Source organism: Musca domestica, unplaced genomic scaffold (assembly GCF_030504385.1).
Source record: "Musca domestica strain aabys unplaced genomic scaffold, Musca_domestica.polishedcontigs.V.1.1 3, whole genome shotgun sequence".
Lineage (NCBI taxonomy): Eukaryota > Metazoa > Arthropoda > Insecta > Diptera > Muscidae > Musca > Musca domestica.
The window spans coordinates 14239203-14257752 of NW_026712299.1; positions in this window are offsets into that span (position 1 = coordinate 14239203).

An 18550-nucleotide genomic window follows, 5' to 3' on the forward strand; every position below is an offset into this window, starting at 1 on the left:
CTAGAAGCAAGAATATCAAATTTGGATAAAATCGGTTCAGATATAGCTATAGCTCCCATATATATCTTTCATCCGATTTGATCTTTAAGTCCCTCACATTCCTACTATGCACTCCACACCGTGATATTTGGTACCAGGTATTAGATGGAGCACAGAAATAGCTGTTTTAAATTTTATCGAAATCGGTTCAGATTTGGATATAGCTCCCATATATATCTTCATCCGATTTCGGGTTAATTGACCACCAAATGGCCAATATCAGCCCAAATGGCCCGAATTTTGGCACATATGACCGAGATTAGCCTTAAAGCAAATACAACAAATTTGGAGAAAATCGGTTCAGAAACAGCTATAGCTCCCATATATATGTTTCATCCTATTTAGTGTTTTGGTCCCTTACATTCGTAATATTCACTCCACAACCGTGATATTTGGTACCAGGTATTAGATGGAGCACAGGAATAGCTGTTTTAAATTTTATCGAAATCGGTTCAGATTTGGATATAGCTCCCTATATATCTTCATCCGATTTCGGGTGATTGACCACCAAATGGCCGTAATAGCATCAATTTTGGCAAATCCGACCGAAACCAGCTTAGAAGCAAGTACACCAATTTTAGTAAAAATCGGTGCAGATATAGCTATAGCTCCCATATATATCTTTCATCCGATTTGGTCTTTAAGTCTCTCACATTCGTAATATGCACTCCACAGAAATGATATTTGGTACCAGATATCAGATAAAGCCCAAAAACAGTTGATTTTAATTCTATTAAAATCTGTTCCGATTTGGATATGCCTCCCATATATATCTTCATCCGATTTCGTGTTAATTGTGCACCAAATGGCCAATATCAGCCCAAATCACCTTAATTTTCGTACATAAGACCGAATTCAGTCTAGAAGCTAATACGTCAAATTTAGAGAAACCCGGTTCAGAGATAGCTATAGTTCGTAAAATGCACGATAGGATTAGATAGATTTTGATTTTGTACCAAATATCTCATAGAGCTCTGAAATGCCCTGTATAAACCTTTTTACGAGAGCTCTACTAAATATGCATAGTGGTGTAGGGTATCATATAGTCGGCCCCGTCCGACTTTTGAGCTTTCCTTACTGGTTTACTTGTTTAACTTGTTTTTATCAAATGGTGAAATAATTGAAAGTTCGAATCTGACGAACTTAATGCATTTTTACTTACACATATCTATGATTTTATGGATTTAAAGAATTCTTAATTCGAAAAATCCCAAATTGTGAAAGTGGGGGAACTTGCCCCATCTATCTAGGTTACTTTGCGATGCAAACTTTCAAAACGCCGACACCTGTGAACTCTATTATTACCTCTACTTTTTTTAATTAGTTAAAAATTTGGTTTTTTCACACAATGTCGTTTACATAACATTGAAATTGAAAAACACCCTTATTCTGTTTAAAGAGCGTAGATCCTTAGGCTGATCTTTGCAGCAATTAAGCTTACCTAAGCATTTTATAAAACTGGTCATTTTTATACCCTACACCACATAGTGGTAAGGGTATTATGTCTTTGTGCATTTGTTTGTAACATGGAGAAGGAAAAGAGATAGACCCATAGTTACTTTTGAGAACCTTCATAGAATCACTTTCTGAGTCGATTTATGCATGTCAGTCCGTCTGTCCGTCCGTCCGTCTGTCCATGTATTCTTGTGAACAAAATGCAGGTCGCATTTATTATCCGATTGAGATGAAATTTTCCAAACAATATTTTTTTGGCCCAAGGACGAATCCTATTGAAATTGGTGAGAATCGCATCAAATTTAGATATAGCTCCCATATATATCTTCATCCGATTTCGGGTTAAATGTGCACCAAATATCCACTATCAGTCCAAATTACCTGAATTTTGGCACACCCAACCGAGTTTGGTCTAGAAGCAAGTATATCAAATTTGGAGAAAATCGGTTCAGATATAGCTATAGCTCCCATATATATCTTTCATCCGATTTGATCTTCAAGTCCCTCATATTCCTACTATGCACTCCACAACCGTGATATTTGGTACCAGGTATTAGATGGAGCACAGAAATAGCTGTTTTAAATTTTATCGAAATCGGTTCAGATTTGGATATAGCTCCCATATATATCTTCATCCGATTTCGGGTTAATTGACCACCAAATGACCAATATCAGCCCAAATGGCCCGAATTTTGGCACATGTGACCGAGATTAGCCTTAAAGCAAATACAACAAATTTGGAGAAAATCGGTTCAGAAACAGCTATAGCTCCCATATATATCTTCATCCGATGTGTGCACCAAATGTCCACTATCAGTCCAAATTACCTGAATTTTGGCACACCCAACCGAGTTCGGCCTAGAAGCAAGTATATCAAATTTGGAGAAAATCGGTTCAGATATAGCTATAGCTCCCATATATATCTTTCATCCGATTTGGTGTTTAAGCCTCTCACATTCGTAACGTGCACTCCACAAGAATGATATTTGGTACCAGATATAAGATACAGCCCAGAAATAGCTTTTTGTAATTTTATCGAAATCGGTTCAGATTTGGATATAGCTCCCATATATATCTTCATCCGATTTCGGGTTAATTGTGCACCAAATGGCCGATATAAGTCCAAATGGACTGAATTTTAGTACATCGGACCAAATTCAGCCTAGAAGCAAGTATATCAAATTTAGTGAAAATCGGTTCAGATATAGATATAGCAACCATATATATGTTTCATCCGATTTAGAGTTTTAGTCCCATACATTCGTAATATTCACTCCACAACCGTGATATTTGGTACCAGGTATTAGATGGAGCACAGAAATAGCTGTTTTAAATTTTATCGAAATCGGTTCAGATTTGGATATAGCTCCCATATATATCTTCATCCGATTTCGGGTTAATTGTGCACCAAATGGCCGATATAAGTCCAAATGGACTGAATTTTAGTACATCGGACCAAATTCAGCCTAGAAGCAAGTATACCAAATTTAGTGAAAATCGGTTCAGATATAGATATAGCAACCATATATATGTTTCATCCGATTTAGAGTTTTAGTCCCATACATTCGTAATATTCACTCCACAACCGTGATATTTGGTACCAGGTATTAGATAGAGCACAGGAATAGCTGTTTTAAATTTTCAGATTTGAATATAGCTCCCATATATATCTTCATCCGATTTCGGGTTAAATGTTCACTAAATGGTCAATATCAGCCCAAATCACCAGTCTAGAAGCTAATACGTAAAATTTGGAGAAACCTGGTTCAGAGATAGCTATAGTTCGTAAAATGCACGATAGAATTAGATAGATTTTGATTTTGTACCAAATATATCATAGAGCTCTGAAATGCCCTGTATAAACCTTTTTACGAGAGCTCTACTAAATATGCATAGTGGTGTAGGGTATCATATAGTCGGCCCCGCCCGACTTTTGAGCTTTCCTTACTGGTTTTAATTCGGACTTGTATTGCCCATTTGGTGCAAAATTAATTTAAAATCAGATAAAGATATATATGGGAGCTATATCAAAATCTGAACCGATCTCGAAAAAAATTTTCAAATATATTTCTGAGCTGTATATGATATATTTCCTGAAATATCGTTGTTACGGAGTGCATATTACGGCTGTGGGTAACAAATACTAGAAATCGGATGAACAATATATATGGGAGCTATAGCTATATCCTAACCGATCTCCAAATTTGACATACTAGCTTCTGGACTCAATTCGGTCGTAAGTGCCAAATTTCATCCCATTTGGGCAAATATTAGACGTTTGGTGCACAATAAAAGGTAAATCGGACGAAGTTATATATGGGAGCTATATTCAATTTTGAACCGATCTCGATAAAAATTAGCAAATGTATTTCTGAGCTGTTTTTGATATATTTTCCCAAATATTGTTGTTGCAGAGTGCATACTACGGCGGCAGTGGAAAAAATAACAAATCGGATGAACAATATATATGGGAGCTATAGCTATATCTGAACCGATTTCGATCAAACTTGGCATACATATTTCCAGGCCTAATTTGGGTGTATATGCAAAATTCCATGATATTACACGTTTGGTGCACAATAAAAGGCAAATCGGACGAAGATATATAGGGAGCTATATTTAATTTTTGACCGATTATCTCCAATTTCAATAGGGTTCGTCCTTGGGCAAAACAAAAGATCTTTGCAAAATTTCATCTGGATCAGGCAATAAATGCGACCTGGACTTTGTTTACAAAAATACATGGACAGACGGACGGACATGCATAAATCGACTCAGAATGTGATTCTATGCAGATCATCAAAAGAAACTATGGGTCTATCTCGTTTCCTTCTGCCTGTTACAAACAAATGCACAAAGACATAATACCCTGACCACCTTGTGGTGTAGGGTATAAATAGACTCAAAAAAGCTAAAGAGTTGTTTCGCTTGGCCGAAAGTGGTGATCTGCTGAATTTGGTTTTCTCCGATGAGAAACATTCGTTGTCCAGCAGTTTGTAAACAAACAAAATGATAGTTCTAGCTTGCCAATGAGGTCAACTTAAAATGTTCACCTTCGGTTGGCCACCAGAAATCAAGCGCCGGCCATGGTGATGGTATGGGCCGCCATAATAGCCAATGGTCGCTCTCCGCTCGTATTAATCGACCGTGGCATCAGAATAAATGCCGAATATAATCGAGAAAATATTCTGGATGGTGTATGAAGACCTTGGGCACCTTGGACATTCCAATAGGACCCAGCACCATCGCACTCAGAATGCGCCACCCAAGAATTGTTACAAAATGAGGTCCCACGCTTCATTTCCAGCGTACAATGGCCACCAAAATCTCCGGATACCAATCCGTTGGACTATTGTGTCTGGAGTATTTTTGAAAGCATGGTTGGCCATTTAAAGGCCATAATTCGTGCCAAAGGTTACCAATTGGAACAAATCTAATTTGTTCAAAAATAAAAATTAAAAAAAAAAACAAGTAAGCAAAGGCTATAGTCGTGCGGGGCCGACAATGTTATACCCTACAACACTACAATATGTTAGAAGCCCCCTTATGTCCATTTCGCTTTTGAGATGGGCATAAGGAAGATTTCGCTTTTTAAACTAGGATTTTGACTAGGGACATTTGCCCAATATTTCTGCACTCCGTCGGGCTGTTAGTTGTTGTAGTCCATTTTACAGCTTAATACAATACAATAGTCATCCAAAATGCTAGAATTCTTCCCTGTCCTTAACTCTCTTCACAGGCGTGTCGATTGGCTTCAATTTTGTGATAACTAAGTTTTTCTGTTGGTTCACTTGAACCCCTAAATATTTTGCGATCATCTCCAAAAGCAAGAAGCCCCTCCGTATTTCCAAATTTAGACTCATATATATGATTTGCTTGTCTAAGATATTTGGCTATATTCGTCAACGAAATTAGCATAAAAGAGCCAGAAGTTCGCCTTTTGTGTATTTCGGATATCGCCTGTAGGTAATGCTGGTATTTTTTCACACAAAATTAGTGGTCCATTGTACCCGCTGTCCTTAACTCTATCTTTATGCGAGATTTCGTGTCCTTTAATTTCTATTTGTGACCTTTCTAACGGCTGCAAAATCAGGAAAATTGTTAATGGTGGGTCCATTTTGAACCCCTAAATATATTGCGGTCATCTTTGAAAACAATAGCACTTCTGAGTCTAACCATACCCTTGTGAATTTTTTTTTAGATTTTATTCTCTTATGACAAGAGGGCATTCTGAATTGACGAAATTTGTCAAAATCGATCCAGCCATTCCATTTCAACCCCTAATATATTGCGGACATCTTGGAAAACAATAGGCCTAGCCCTTCTGAGCCTTACCCTACCCTTGTGGAAATTTTCGTGAGGATCGGACGATATTTGCAATACTTATATAATATCACCAAAGTGTGTTGTAAGGTAAAAAAATATTACAAAATATACACTTCAGTATTATAAGTCAAATTGAAAAAATCGCATGCCATAAAAAATATGAAAATATAAAAAAATTTCACAAAATACGATTTTTTTAGATTTTATACTTTAATGACAGGAGGGCATTCTGAATTGTCAAAATTTGTGAATATCTGTCCAGCCATTCTTGAGATATAAGCATTCTAACTAACATCCCCTTCCTTTGTATATACACATTGTATATACTTCGCTATATATAACCGATAAATATACTATCGGCATCTACGTAACGGTCAGAATTGACCTGTTCGTCTATTTGTGATTTCGCCGACTTTTATTTTAAGACAAAAGTTGTGGCCTATTTCACCCACTAAATATTACTGGATGACCATCAAAATTAGAATGCTTCTGCCCAGCCCTTATCTCTAGCCACATGGTAACTTCCGCTTTGATTGGTCTATAATTGCGACCTGTAGAGCAACTGCAAAATCAGGAATTTTTTCAGTTTTTGGTACATTTCAACCACTAAATATTATGCAGTCATCTCCAAAAGAAATAGAGTTCTATTCTGACCGTGAAGATCGGACCATAATTGCGACCTGTAAGGTGATTACGAATTAACATGGACAGACGTACGAACGGACATACATAGCTAGATCGACTCAGCTCGGCGAGATAGGAAGATCCATATATACTTTCCTATGTGGGAAATCAATATTTCGAGGTGTTATATAATTTTTGGCCCATTCAAACTTATAATACCCCCAACACATAGTGTTAAAAAATTATGGCATTTGACTTTGTTACATTTTTTATCTTCTTTCTTTTATCTTCGCTCAACTCTGATAATTGAATGTGCTTCCTGGAAATTTAAACTTTAGACATTTAAAAATTCGACCGATTTTACATCTCCATTACCCATTTTTTTTTATTTCATAATTTCTGCATCTGCTTGGCAGTTAATAAAACCATTCGTTTTGCATGAAACGAAATATTACGTTGACAATGCAGTTAAATCGTATGCAAGAAGGAGCATTGAGTGAATCTTCCCCCCAGCGCCTCAAAGGAAGGATGCTTACATCTGTCCGTGTGTATGGGGGCTATGAGTACGGACACATTGTGAAAAAAGAAGGAATCAGAAGAAAAGAAATTTCGTTTGCCACATTTCCTTACGTTATACCTTCATTTACATTGGCAGCTTGACTGGGTTGTTGCATAAACATGGAGTCCTCGCAAACAAAAAGAAAATAAAATTTCTCAATGTTGAAGAGTGAAAAGTTGGTTTACTTTCCTCTAAAGTTGAATGCCATATACACACATGGACAATGGGATATAACAATGATTTCGATAATTAATCGGCAACATCAGGTAATTATTGTACCAGACCAGAAGGTCTTCATAGAAAAGGCCACAAGGTATTTTCCTGAAAGCCGCAATATCTTCTCGTAGAAGACCAGCAGGTATTCTCCTAGAACAGACGGAGGTCTCCTTATAAAAGCCCAGAAGGTATTCTCAGAGAAGATCAGATGGCCAGAATTCTTCTCAGAGAAGAGCAGAAGGTCTTCTCAGAGCAAAGCATAAGGTCTGCTCAGAGAAGAGCAGTAGGTCTACTCAGAGAAGAGCGGAAGGTCTTTTCAGGAAGAGCAGAAGCTCTTCTCAGAGAAGAACAGAAGGTCGTCTCATTAGAAGATCAGAAACTCTTCTCCTTGGAAGAGCAGAAGCTCTTCTCATTAGAAGAGCAAAAGATCTTCTCATTAAAAGAGCAGAAGATCTTCTCATTAAAAGAGCAGAATATCTTCTCATTAAAAAAGCAAAAGGTCTTCTCATTAGAAGAGCAGAAGGTCTTCTCATTAAAAGGCCAAACGGTCTTCTCATAGAAGGCCAGAAGGTCTTCTCATACAAAGCCAGAAGGTATTCTCATAGAAGGCCAGAATGTCTTCTCATAGAAGGCCAGAATGTCTTCTCATAGAAGGCCAGAAAGACTTCCCATAGAAGGCCAGAAGGTCTTCTCAGAGAAAGCCAGAAGCTCTTCGCAGAGAAGAGCAGAAAGTCTCCTCATAGTAGGCCAGAAGGTTTTCTCATAGATGGTCGGAAGGTCTTCTCAGAGAAGAGCAGAAGGCCTTCTCATTAAAAGGCCAAAAGCTCTTCTCATAGAAGGCCAGAAGGCCTTCTCATACAAAGCCAGAAAGTATCCTCATAGAAGACGAGAAGGTCTTCTCATAGAAGGCCAGAAGGTCTTCTCATAGAAGGCCAGATGGTCTTTTCATCGAAGGCCAGAAAGTCTTTTTATAAAAGGTCAGAAGGTTTTCTCGTAGAAGGCCAGAAATTTTTCTAGTAGAAGGCCAGAAAGTCTTCTCATAGGAGGCCAGAAGGTCTACTCATAGAAGGCCAAAAGGTTTTCTCATAGATGGTCGGAAGTTCTTCTCAGAGAAGAGCAGAAGGTCTTCTCATAGAAGGCCAGAAGGTCTTCCCATAGAAGGCCAGAAGGTCTTCTCATAGAAAGCCAGAAGCGCTCCTCATAGAAGACAAGAAGGTCTTCTCATGGAAGGCCAGAAGGTCTTTTCATAGACGGCCAGAAGCTCTTCGTAGAGAAGAGCAGAAAGTCTCCTCATAGAAGACGAGAAGGAGGCCAGAAGGTCTACACATAGATGGTCAGAAGGTCTTCTCATAGGTGGTCAGAAGGTCTTCTCATAGATGGTCAGAAGGTCTTCTCATAGATGGTCAGAAGGTCTTCTCATAGATGGTCAGAAGGTCTCCTCATTGAAGACGAGAAGGTCTTCTCATAGAAGACGAGGAGGTCTTCTCATAGAAGATGAGGAGGCCTTCTCATAGAAGACGAGGAGGTCTTCTCATAGAAGACGAGGAGGTCTTCTCATAGAAGACGAGGAGGTCTTCTCATAGAAGACGAGGAGGTCTTCTCATAGAAGACGAGGAGGTCTTCTCATAGAAGACGAGGAAGTCTTCTCATAGAAGACGAGGAGGTCTTCTCATAGAAGACGAGGAGGTCTTCTCATAGAAGACGAGGAGGTCTTCTCATAGAAGACGAGGAGGTCTTCTCATAGAAGACGAGGTGGTCTTCTCATAGAAGACAAGGAGGTCTTCTCATAGAAGACGATGAGGTCTTCTCATAGATGACGAGAAGGTCTTCTCAGAGAAGAGCAGAAGGACTTCTCAGAGAAGAGCAGAAGGACTTCTCAAAGAAGAGCAGAAGGACTTCTCAAAGAAGACGAGAAGGACTTCTCAAAGAAGACGAGAAGGTCTTCTCAAAGAAGACGAGAAGGTCTTCTCAAAGAAGACGAGAAGGTCTTCTCAAAGAAGACGAGAAGGTCTTCTCAAAGAAGACGAGAAGGTTTTCTCAAAGAAGACGAGAATGTCTTCTCAGAGAAGAGCAGAAGGACTTCTCAAAGAAGACGAGAAGGACTTCTCAAGGAAGACGAAAAGGTCTTCGCATAGAAGATGAGAAGGTCTTCTCACAGAAGACCAGAATGAAGATATTTTTTTAGAAGGCTAATAGCAGACCAGAGTTTTCTCAAAGAAGGCCAGAATGTCTTCACAGAGAAGACCGAAACAGTCTTCTCCACAAAATATGCCATAAATAAACTTCCTGGCTACTATTTATGCCGTTACATCCCATTACATAAAAATCTGTCATCTTGTATACATTACAAAATGTATTTGCATATACGATTTTTTTTGGCAAATTTCACCAAAAATTGTGGGTTTGCTTGTGGATGTCACCTGTCAAATCCCAAGGATTCCGCATGCAAACGGATGGAAAACCCCAAAAACTAAAAATGACAAAAGATTGAAATGAAAAGAAAAGCACCAAGAAATGCTGCTTAAAAATGGCAAGGCATGGCAAGATACACAAATACAGATACAGACACCGACACAGATATCACAATGACAACAAGCGAACAACCGAATCGAACGAACATCCGAACAAACGAACGTAATGAACAATGCGAACGTTTTGTGCCAAAAAGCATAAATAACCACAAAATGCAATTTTCAAACATTTGTTTGTCTAAATCATTTAAGAACTGGGATTACCTAACAGCTTGTGAAGGCTTAAGGGAATCAAAATAGGTTATTTATACCTCAAGGGGTTTTGATGTGCATTGCTCTTTGCTGGAAAATATTAAGTTGAGTTTTGTTTGGAAAATAGTAAATGATTTGAACGGCATAGATTCAAATGGCATTACAAGATTGATTTTTGACATTCTGTGACGTTTTCACCCAAATTTATTCCAAGATTCACAAGTTTGCAATTAGAAGAATATGTACACGTACAATGTAATAAGATGGGTTCTAATGTGAGTAATGAGAAGTAAACTGCTCCTAGGAGCTGAAATATTTATTTGGACATGACAGAAAACTTAATGCATTGTCTAGGGTAGAAATGATGATGAAAGGTTATCAAGGTCATTTTGTTTGAAATGGGAAAAAATAAAAACTGTTTATACCCTCAGCCATATGGCTACAGAGGGTATATATCATTTGATACGGCCAAAACGTGCCTCATCGAAATAACGGTTTTAGACCCTAGGTCTTTTTGGATCAAATCCGTATCGGGACATTTGGAGTCGATCTAGCGATGTCCGTCCGTCCATCTGGAAGGGAGAATCCGATTTGATTCAAAGTTGGTACATCGTAATATTATTGTCAAACTTAGATCGAGTTTGGAGATGGGCGATACTGATCCACCACTTCTGGTACCTCACGCACAAAATTTCATCATTTTCATTCACTTTGCGAATCCAAATAGTTCTTTCAGTGCTAGGTCAGGTGCGAAAATGGACAATATCGGTCCACTCCATCAGGTACCTCCTAACAAAGGGTCACAATTTTGAATAATTACAACTCTTATAAAACGTGATGTCAGAGTCCGACTGTCTTCAAATTTCACAAATATCAATAATGTTATTACCCCAAGGTCCAACACAAAATGTTGAAATTTTCAAAAAATATATTTTCTGTACGGAAAGAAAAGAGATAATCCGATTTTGCTCTAACCTTGCAAATCCTAATATTTGCGCCAGTTCTAGGTGAGGTGCAAAAATTAATAATATCGATCCACTCCATTAAGTGCCTCCCCCACAAAGGGTAAAAATTGTGAATAATTGTAACTTTAATATATATTTTATGCATTTTTTTTACACTTAAACCACTATAACTTTACTATTTTCTGATTTGTTTGAAAGGTAACACTCCATCCTTTTAAAAGGAAAAAACAAGTAAGCAAAGGCTAAAGTCGTGCGGGCCGACCATGTGATACCCTACAACACTACAATATATAAGCTAATGGTCATCCAAAATGCTAGACTTCTTCCCTGTCATTAACTCTCTTCCATGCAATATTCCGTGTCGTTTGGTTTCAATTGTGTAATAAGGAAAATTTTTCTGTTTTTGGTTCATTTGAACTCCTAAATATTTTGCGAAAATCTCCAAATATAAGAGGCCCCTCTGTATCTCCACATTTATACTCATCTATATGATTTGCTTGTCTACGATATTTGGCTATATTCATCAACTAAATCAGCAAAAAAAGCCAGAAATTCACCTTTTGTGTATTTTGGATTTCGCCTGTAAGTTATTTTTAGCGTTTCGGTAGAATGAAAATGTTGGTACTTTTCACAGAAAAGAAGTGGTTCATTATACCTCTATTTCGTGTCCTTTGATTTCTATTTGTGACCTTATAACGGCTGCAAAATCAGGAACATTTTTAGTTGTTGGTCCATTTCAACCCCTAAATATATTGCGGACCTCTTTGAAAACAATAGGCCTAACCCTACCCTTGTTACAATTTTCATGAGGATCGGACGATAATTGCAATCTATATATAATAACCCCAACTTGTGTTGTAAAGTGAAAAATATTACTAACATATATATATATATATATATATATATATATATATATATATATATATATATATATATATATATATATATATATATATACTTCAATATTAAAGTCAAACTGTAAAAATCGCATGCGATAATAAAGCGATTTTTTTAGATTTTATTCTTCTATGCCAAGAGGGCATTCAGAATTGACAAAATTTGTAAAATCGGTCCAGTCATTCTTGAGATGTGGTCATTCTATATATATATATATATATATATATATATATATATATATATATATATATATATACTTCAATATTAAAGTCAAACGGTAAAAATCGCATGCGATAATAAAGCGATTTTTTTAGATTTTATTCTTCTATGCCAAGAGGGCATTCAGAATTGACAAAATTTGTAAAATCGGTCCAGTCATTCTTGAGATGTGGTCATTCTAGCTAAAATCCCCTTGTGTACATACATTGTATAGATTTCGCTATATATATGCGATATATTTACTATCGGCATCTACGTAATTGTCAGAATTGACCTGTTCGTCTATTTGTGATTTCACCGGGATTGAAATATATATTCGCGGTTTAATTTTATTTAACACAAATGTTATGATCTATTTCAACCAATTAATATGACCCGATGTCCATCAAAATTGGAAGGCTTCTGCCCAGCCCTAAGCTCCAGCCCCATGCTAACTTCCGCTTCGATTGGTCTATAATTGCGACCTGTAGAAAAACTGCAAAATCAAAAAAAATTTCAGTTTTTGGTCCATTTCAACCCCTAAATATTATGCGATCATCTCCAACAGGTTTCTATTCTGGCTCTAGCCCCACCTCCATTCTACATTTCGTAAAGATCGGGCCATTATTGCGATCTTTAGAATGATTACAAATTAACATGGACAGATGGACGGACAGACATACATAGCTAGATCGACTCAGCCCGGCGAGATAGGAAGACACTTTCGTTATCTGTGGGCCTGAATTGGAAAATTGGAGCACGTGTGTATTTACCCCTCAGTCAGTTATAAATATGGAAGAGATCGGAGCATTTCTTCTGGTAATTGCCCACATACGGTCCAACTGTCTTAAAATTTCACACACACAGACATTTTTCTAACACAGAATCTGTTATAAAGATGATATCTGCGAATCCATTCTAATACCTCTTAAAATGGAATTTATGATTTCGCAAAAAAAAATGGATATAAATATTAGATTTCATCATTTTAACATTTCCTAAAAATTATTACATATCTCAAAATTAAAAAAAAATTATCAAATTATCACATATCACAATATTGGTTCATTCCTCTATGTAGTTGTGAAAAATTTGAATAATCACAACAGAAGTCAAAATATATTTAAATTGTACATTGGCTGAGGGTATACGTCTGTAGGCAAACCCAACAAAGTTTTAAAAAGATATTTTATAAAACTTTCAGGCTTCAACTCGAAAAAGACCGAGGAAAAATTGATTAATATTGTTTTTCTTTTTTGAGAATATTGATGGAAGTATTTTTTAAATACAAGGACTATAGTCATCTTTTTTCTTTGGTTAGTAAACTTTGATGAAGAATATCTTTGTCTTTGATTTCAGCCTACGACAATTTATTGGAGACTCGGATCTTCTCTAAAATTACTGTTATAAAATAAATTTTCCAATAAATGTTCAAACCAAAATTGGAATATTAGAATAAGTGTTTTTTGTGCTTTTTATAGAGTTGTTTCACAGTGTAATTATTTCAATAGAATTGTAAATAAGTGTTCGATTATATTTTCAAATTTCTATATTTGTATCAGTATTTTATGAAGTGAAATACTTCGATTCCCTATATCTGGTACATCGCACACATTTGAACATTTTCCACAAACTATCTCATATATAGTAAAAACAGTAGTCAATATAGACCAAATGACACCTTCTAATATTTATATCAGATGTAGGTCAAATACGAAACGGACAATATTGACCAACCCTTTCGAAACAAACAGACGGATGGACGGGCAATACTTTATCCACTTCAAATGTCCTGAAACACATTTCGTCCAAAGAGACATAGGGTCAAAAACAATTATATCTATAAAATCAGCATAAATTTAGAAAAGGTTAGAAGTGTCCTCTTCGCGCACATGTGATTACGCCAGGAAGTTGCAACCAGAATTCGCAGTTATATGTTAATTTTGGAATTTTTCAAAAAAAAAAAAGTTATGGTTCATATCAAACGCTATAGTCTGATAGAAATCCAAAATGGCAAACTTTTGCCCTATATTAATCGCAAATTTCGCATTGTCCTGTAACGCAGCGGAAAAATCGTGGACATTTTTATTTTTAATCCATTTCATGCCCAAAACGTTTTGCGAACAGTTTACGCTGATCCAGAATCTGTATACATTGTAGAGTCTATTATAAATATTTCGAGGAGTTACAAATGGAATGACAAAAGTTTATATACCCTCCATAGAATGGTGGAGTGTATAAAGATCTGGTGAATAACTTTGCTAAAATCATCAAAATACCGAATATGGGGAGGTACCGTTATATCGCTGTTATACGAAGACCTGGACTTGCATAGACAATTTTCTGTCACAGACTGTAGTACCCATTACGTCAAAATATCGAATATCGGGGGAAATCGTTGTATGTGGGATATACGATATCGCGGACCTATATAGACATTTCTCTTCCCGAGGACAAATTGCTTTTAAAGAACTTCTAGTACGGATTTTTAGACAATTCATTGAAAAATTTAGCTAAAATCAGTAAAATACCAAATATAGGGTGGTACCGTTATGCCGTTGTAAACTGGGAGCATTTGTAAGACACTGAATTTATTTATTAAAAACATTTCTTAAGAACTAGTTGTGATAATATGAGAGAGAGAGAGAGATACCAACCGTACACATGCATATGCACCATGCCACCATAAACCTTAGGGGGAGGTCATACACACGCATAGCTATCTCACATGTGGCAAGCAAACATGCTGCACTTGCTTATCAGTCTGAGTAAAGATTACATCCCATAATCTAAATTCACCATAACACATGCAGCAATTGAAAATTTGGTATTATTTATTTCTAACTCGAAGGTCTGCTCACCACATTTTCTTATCTTATTTCATGTGGACTGTATTAAGAAGATCCCAGTTTAACAAATCCCTCTCATCTACACTAGGTAGCCCCGCTATTCTCTTTTATTATAAGAACATGTTCACTTATCCGTGAACAGCCGTTATAACGATATTGTGGATCTATATAGACAATACTGTTTCAGGGCCCAAAGTATTCAAAATTAATTTCCTTTGTGGATTTTCAGACAATTTCATTGCAAAGTTTGGCCAAAATACCGAATATCGGGTGTTACCGTTATATAGGGGCAATATGATATCGTGAACCGATATAGCCCATATTCTTAAATTTTTATTTTTTTTTTTTTTCCTATCTTTATTTGTTTTGACTCTAGCGTGAGTACAATAGACGGATGGCCCGACAGAGCTAAAGAGTCTCAGAATACGCTGATCAAGAATATATATATTTTGTTATGTCTAAAATTATTATTTCGATGAGTTACAAACGGAAGGACGAACTTAATATACCGTCCATACTATGTATGGTGGGGGTATAAAAATTAGCATGGGCAGGCGGACAGACGGACGAACGTACACAAATAGCTAGATTGGCTCAGCTCGGCGAGATAAGAAAATCCATATGTAACTTCTAAGGTGTAGGACCAATATTTCGAGGCGTTACAAACTTTTTGGCCCAATCAAACTTATAATACCCCCAACACGTAGTATTGAAGGGTACAACTCCATTTCTCTTTAAAAAACATTTTATTGTTAACAAAAATTGTTGAAAGTCTCGCGTTTATATGTCTGGGTATAGGGTATCAGGTCATCTTGTGTCTTTAATTAATTTCTCCTCAATGCGACAATTCTCATCCTCATCATCTCAAGGAAAATATGCACTTAAAGGTTTAATTTGTTGTCCACACTTTAAGATTTTCCTTCTTCCATCCAAAACATCCAATACCACAAATAACCACTCAAGTATACAAGGCTTTCCAAGTATTTTGGTCCTACCAAAATCACTACTCCCCCCTTAGTTAGTTGCTCAATCTAAATTTCAATTGTTTAAATATAGACATTTGCTACGGCCTAATTACAGTCGATAATGTGCCATTATATAAGGCTTTTCATTAAAAAGGATACTCAAATTAGTTCTAAATGCGTAAGTACACCAACATGAGTTGAGTTAAGAAACACCAGCTAAACCAAAAGGGAGGAGGGGTGAGTTTAGTTGCCTTTAGTTCAGTATGGTTTGGTTTAGTTTAATAGGCCACCGAACTAGACATGACCTAGAGGTCAAGTGAATTGTGATTGTGCACAAACGGAACACCACACAACACAACACAGTTCGTGTGTGCACACTACGAACTCTAATTAAAATCTCTGTGCATGGAAATGGGGTGTGGAGGAGGGGGGCAGGAATGGGCCAGATAAACATAAATTTGCCTTTAAACAATAAAAATTGTTATTGCGTAAATTCCACAACGCCCAGCTCTGATAAGCATTTTTGGTTCAGCATCCAATTCAATAAGCTTCATCAGTGGCGGCAAATATTCGCCGCTAGTTTTTATTTTATTTATTTTTTTTTTTTTTTTTTTTGCTTCATTGTTGTTCTCGCAAAACAGTTATGACATTTTCTTCCGGTATTTGTTTGTCCATGGCAGAATGCTATGGCACAGCACCGCACCGCCATTCGATGAGAATGTGTATTCTCCGCATTCTGATTGTCGTATTTGTGTAATCCGTATTTGTTTTGCCATACGTCTCGGTCTCCGCAAGCCAAAACAATAACAACATAAATGAGAGTGTCAACCCAAAAGCTTGGCAGCAGCAGCTGAAGGGAGCAGCAGGAATTTTAATATATATAAGCGTGTGTATATTTCGAAAGGATGAAAGCTTTTGGGAAGTTACTGAAAGAAAAAAAAAAAACAATTGAACCAATTTCAGTCCTTTGCAAGGATAAAAGCTTTTCGCAGGAGAAACAAACACACAAGAGCTTTTTTGCTGAATCTTATTTCGGGTGTGGTGAATAAGCTTAGGATGTAAGTATGCAAGAATTTTTGTGTATAAGAATGAGAGAATATAAGAGTAAATGAAGAGGAGTTTTTTTGTGTCTTGCCGGTTATTGTTATACTGGGAACAGATGCCGAGAGATGTAAATATAAATGTTCAATTGTATGTGTGGGATAGTTGCAAGCATTAATGTTACCGTTGTTTATTCTAATAACAATACAACAATAATAATAGGCTTGCTTAATGCCCTTAAAACGTCCTGCGCTACTAATCTTTATACCCTACAACACTATGTGTTCGGGGTATTATAAGTTTGATTGGGATAAAAAATATGTAACACCTCGAAATATTGATTTCCCACATGGGAAAGTATATATGGATCTTCCTATCTCGCCGAGCTGAGTCGATCTAGCTATGTATGTCCGTCCGTCCATGTTAATTTGTAATCACGAAATTCAAAATGGAGGTGGGTTTATGGTCAGAATAGAACCCTATTGCTTTTGGAGATGATCGCATAATATTTAGGGGTTGAAATGGACCAAAAACTGAAAATATTCCTGATTTTGCAGTTGCTCTACAGGTCGCAATTATGGACTAATCGAAGCGGAAGTTAGCATGGAGCTAGAGCTTAGGGGTGGCTAGAAGTCTTCCAATTCATTGGGTAATACTTAGTGGGTGAAATAGACCATAACATTTGTGTTAAATAAAAGTCAAATATTCCATTAAACCCCTAATATTTTTAATCCCGTCGAAATCACAAATAGAAGAATGAGTCAATTCTGACCGTTACGTCGATACCGATAGTAAATATATCGGATATATATAGCGATATATAGCGAAATATATACAATGTGTATATACAAAGGAAGGGGATGTTAGCTAGAATGCTTATATCTCAAGAATGGCTGGACCGATTTTGACAAATTTTGTCAATTCAGAATGCCCTCTTGGCATAAAAGCATGAAAACTAAAAAAAATCGCATAAAATTATGCCAATAATGATGTTAATATAGGTTTTGTAGTATTTTGTTACATTTTTTTTATTTTTTCATATTTTTTATCGCATGCGATTTTTTCAATTTGACTTATAATATTGAAGTGTACATTTTGTAATATTTTTTTCACCTTGCAATTAGTATCCGATCCTCTGGAAAATTTTCAGAAGGGTAAGGCTCAGAAGGGATAGGCCTATTGGTATTAAAGATGTCCGCAATATATTTGGAGGTTGAGATGGACCAACAACTAAAAATGTTCCTAATTTTGCAGCCGTTATAAAGGTCACAAATAGAAACCAGAGGACACGAGATCTCGCATGAAGTTAGAGTTTAATACAGCGAATAGAATGGACCAATACTTTTGTGTTAAAAAATACTAGCATTACTCAAGGCGATATCCGAAATACACAAAAGCTGAACTTTCTGGCTTTTTTATGCTGATTTCGTTGACAAATGTAGCAAAATATCATGACAAGCAAATCATATAGATGAGTCTTAACTTAGAGATACATAGAAACCTCTTGCTTTTGGAGATGATCGCAAAATATTTAGGAAAAATCCTGATCACACAATTGAAGCCAATCGACATGCCTGAGAAGAGAGTTAAGGACAAGGAAGGATTCTAGCATTTTGGATGAAAAATGGACCACAACAACTAACTGCATGACAGAGTGCTTATATGTTGGGCAAATGTCCCTGGTCATGTCAGT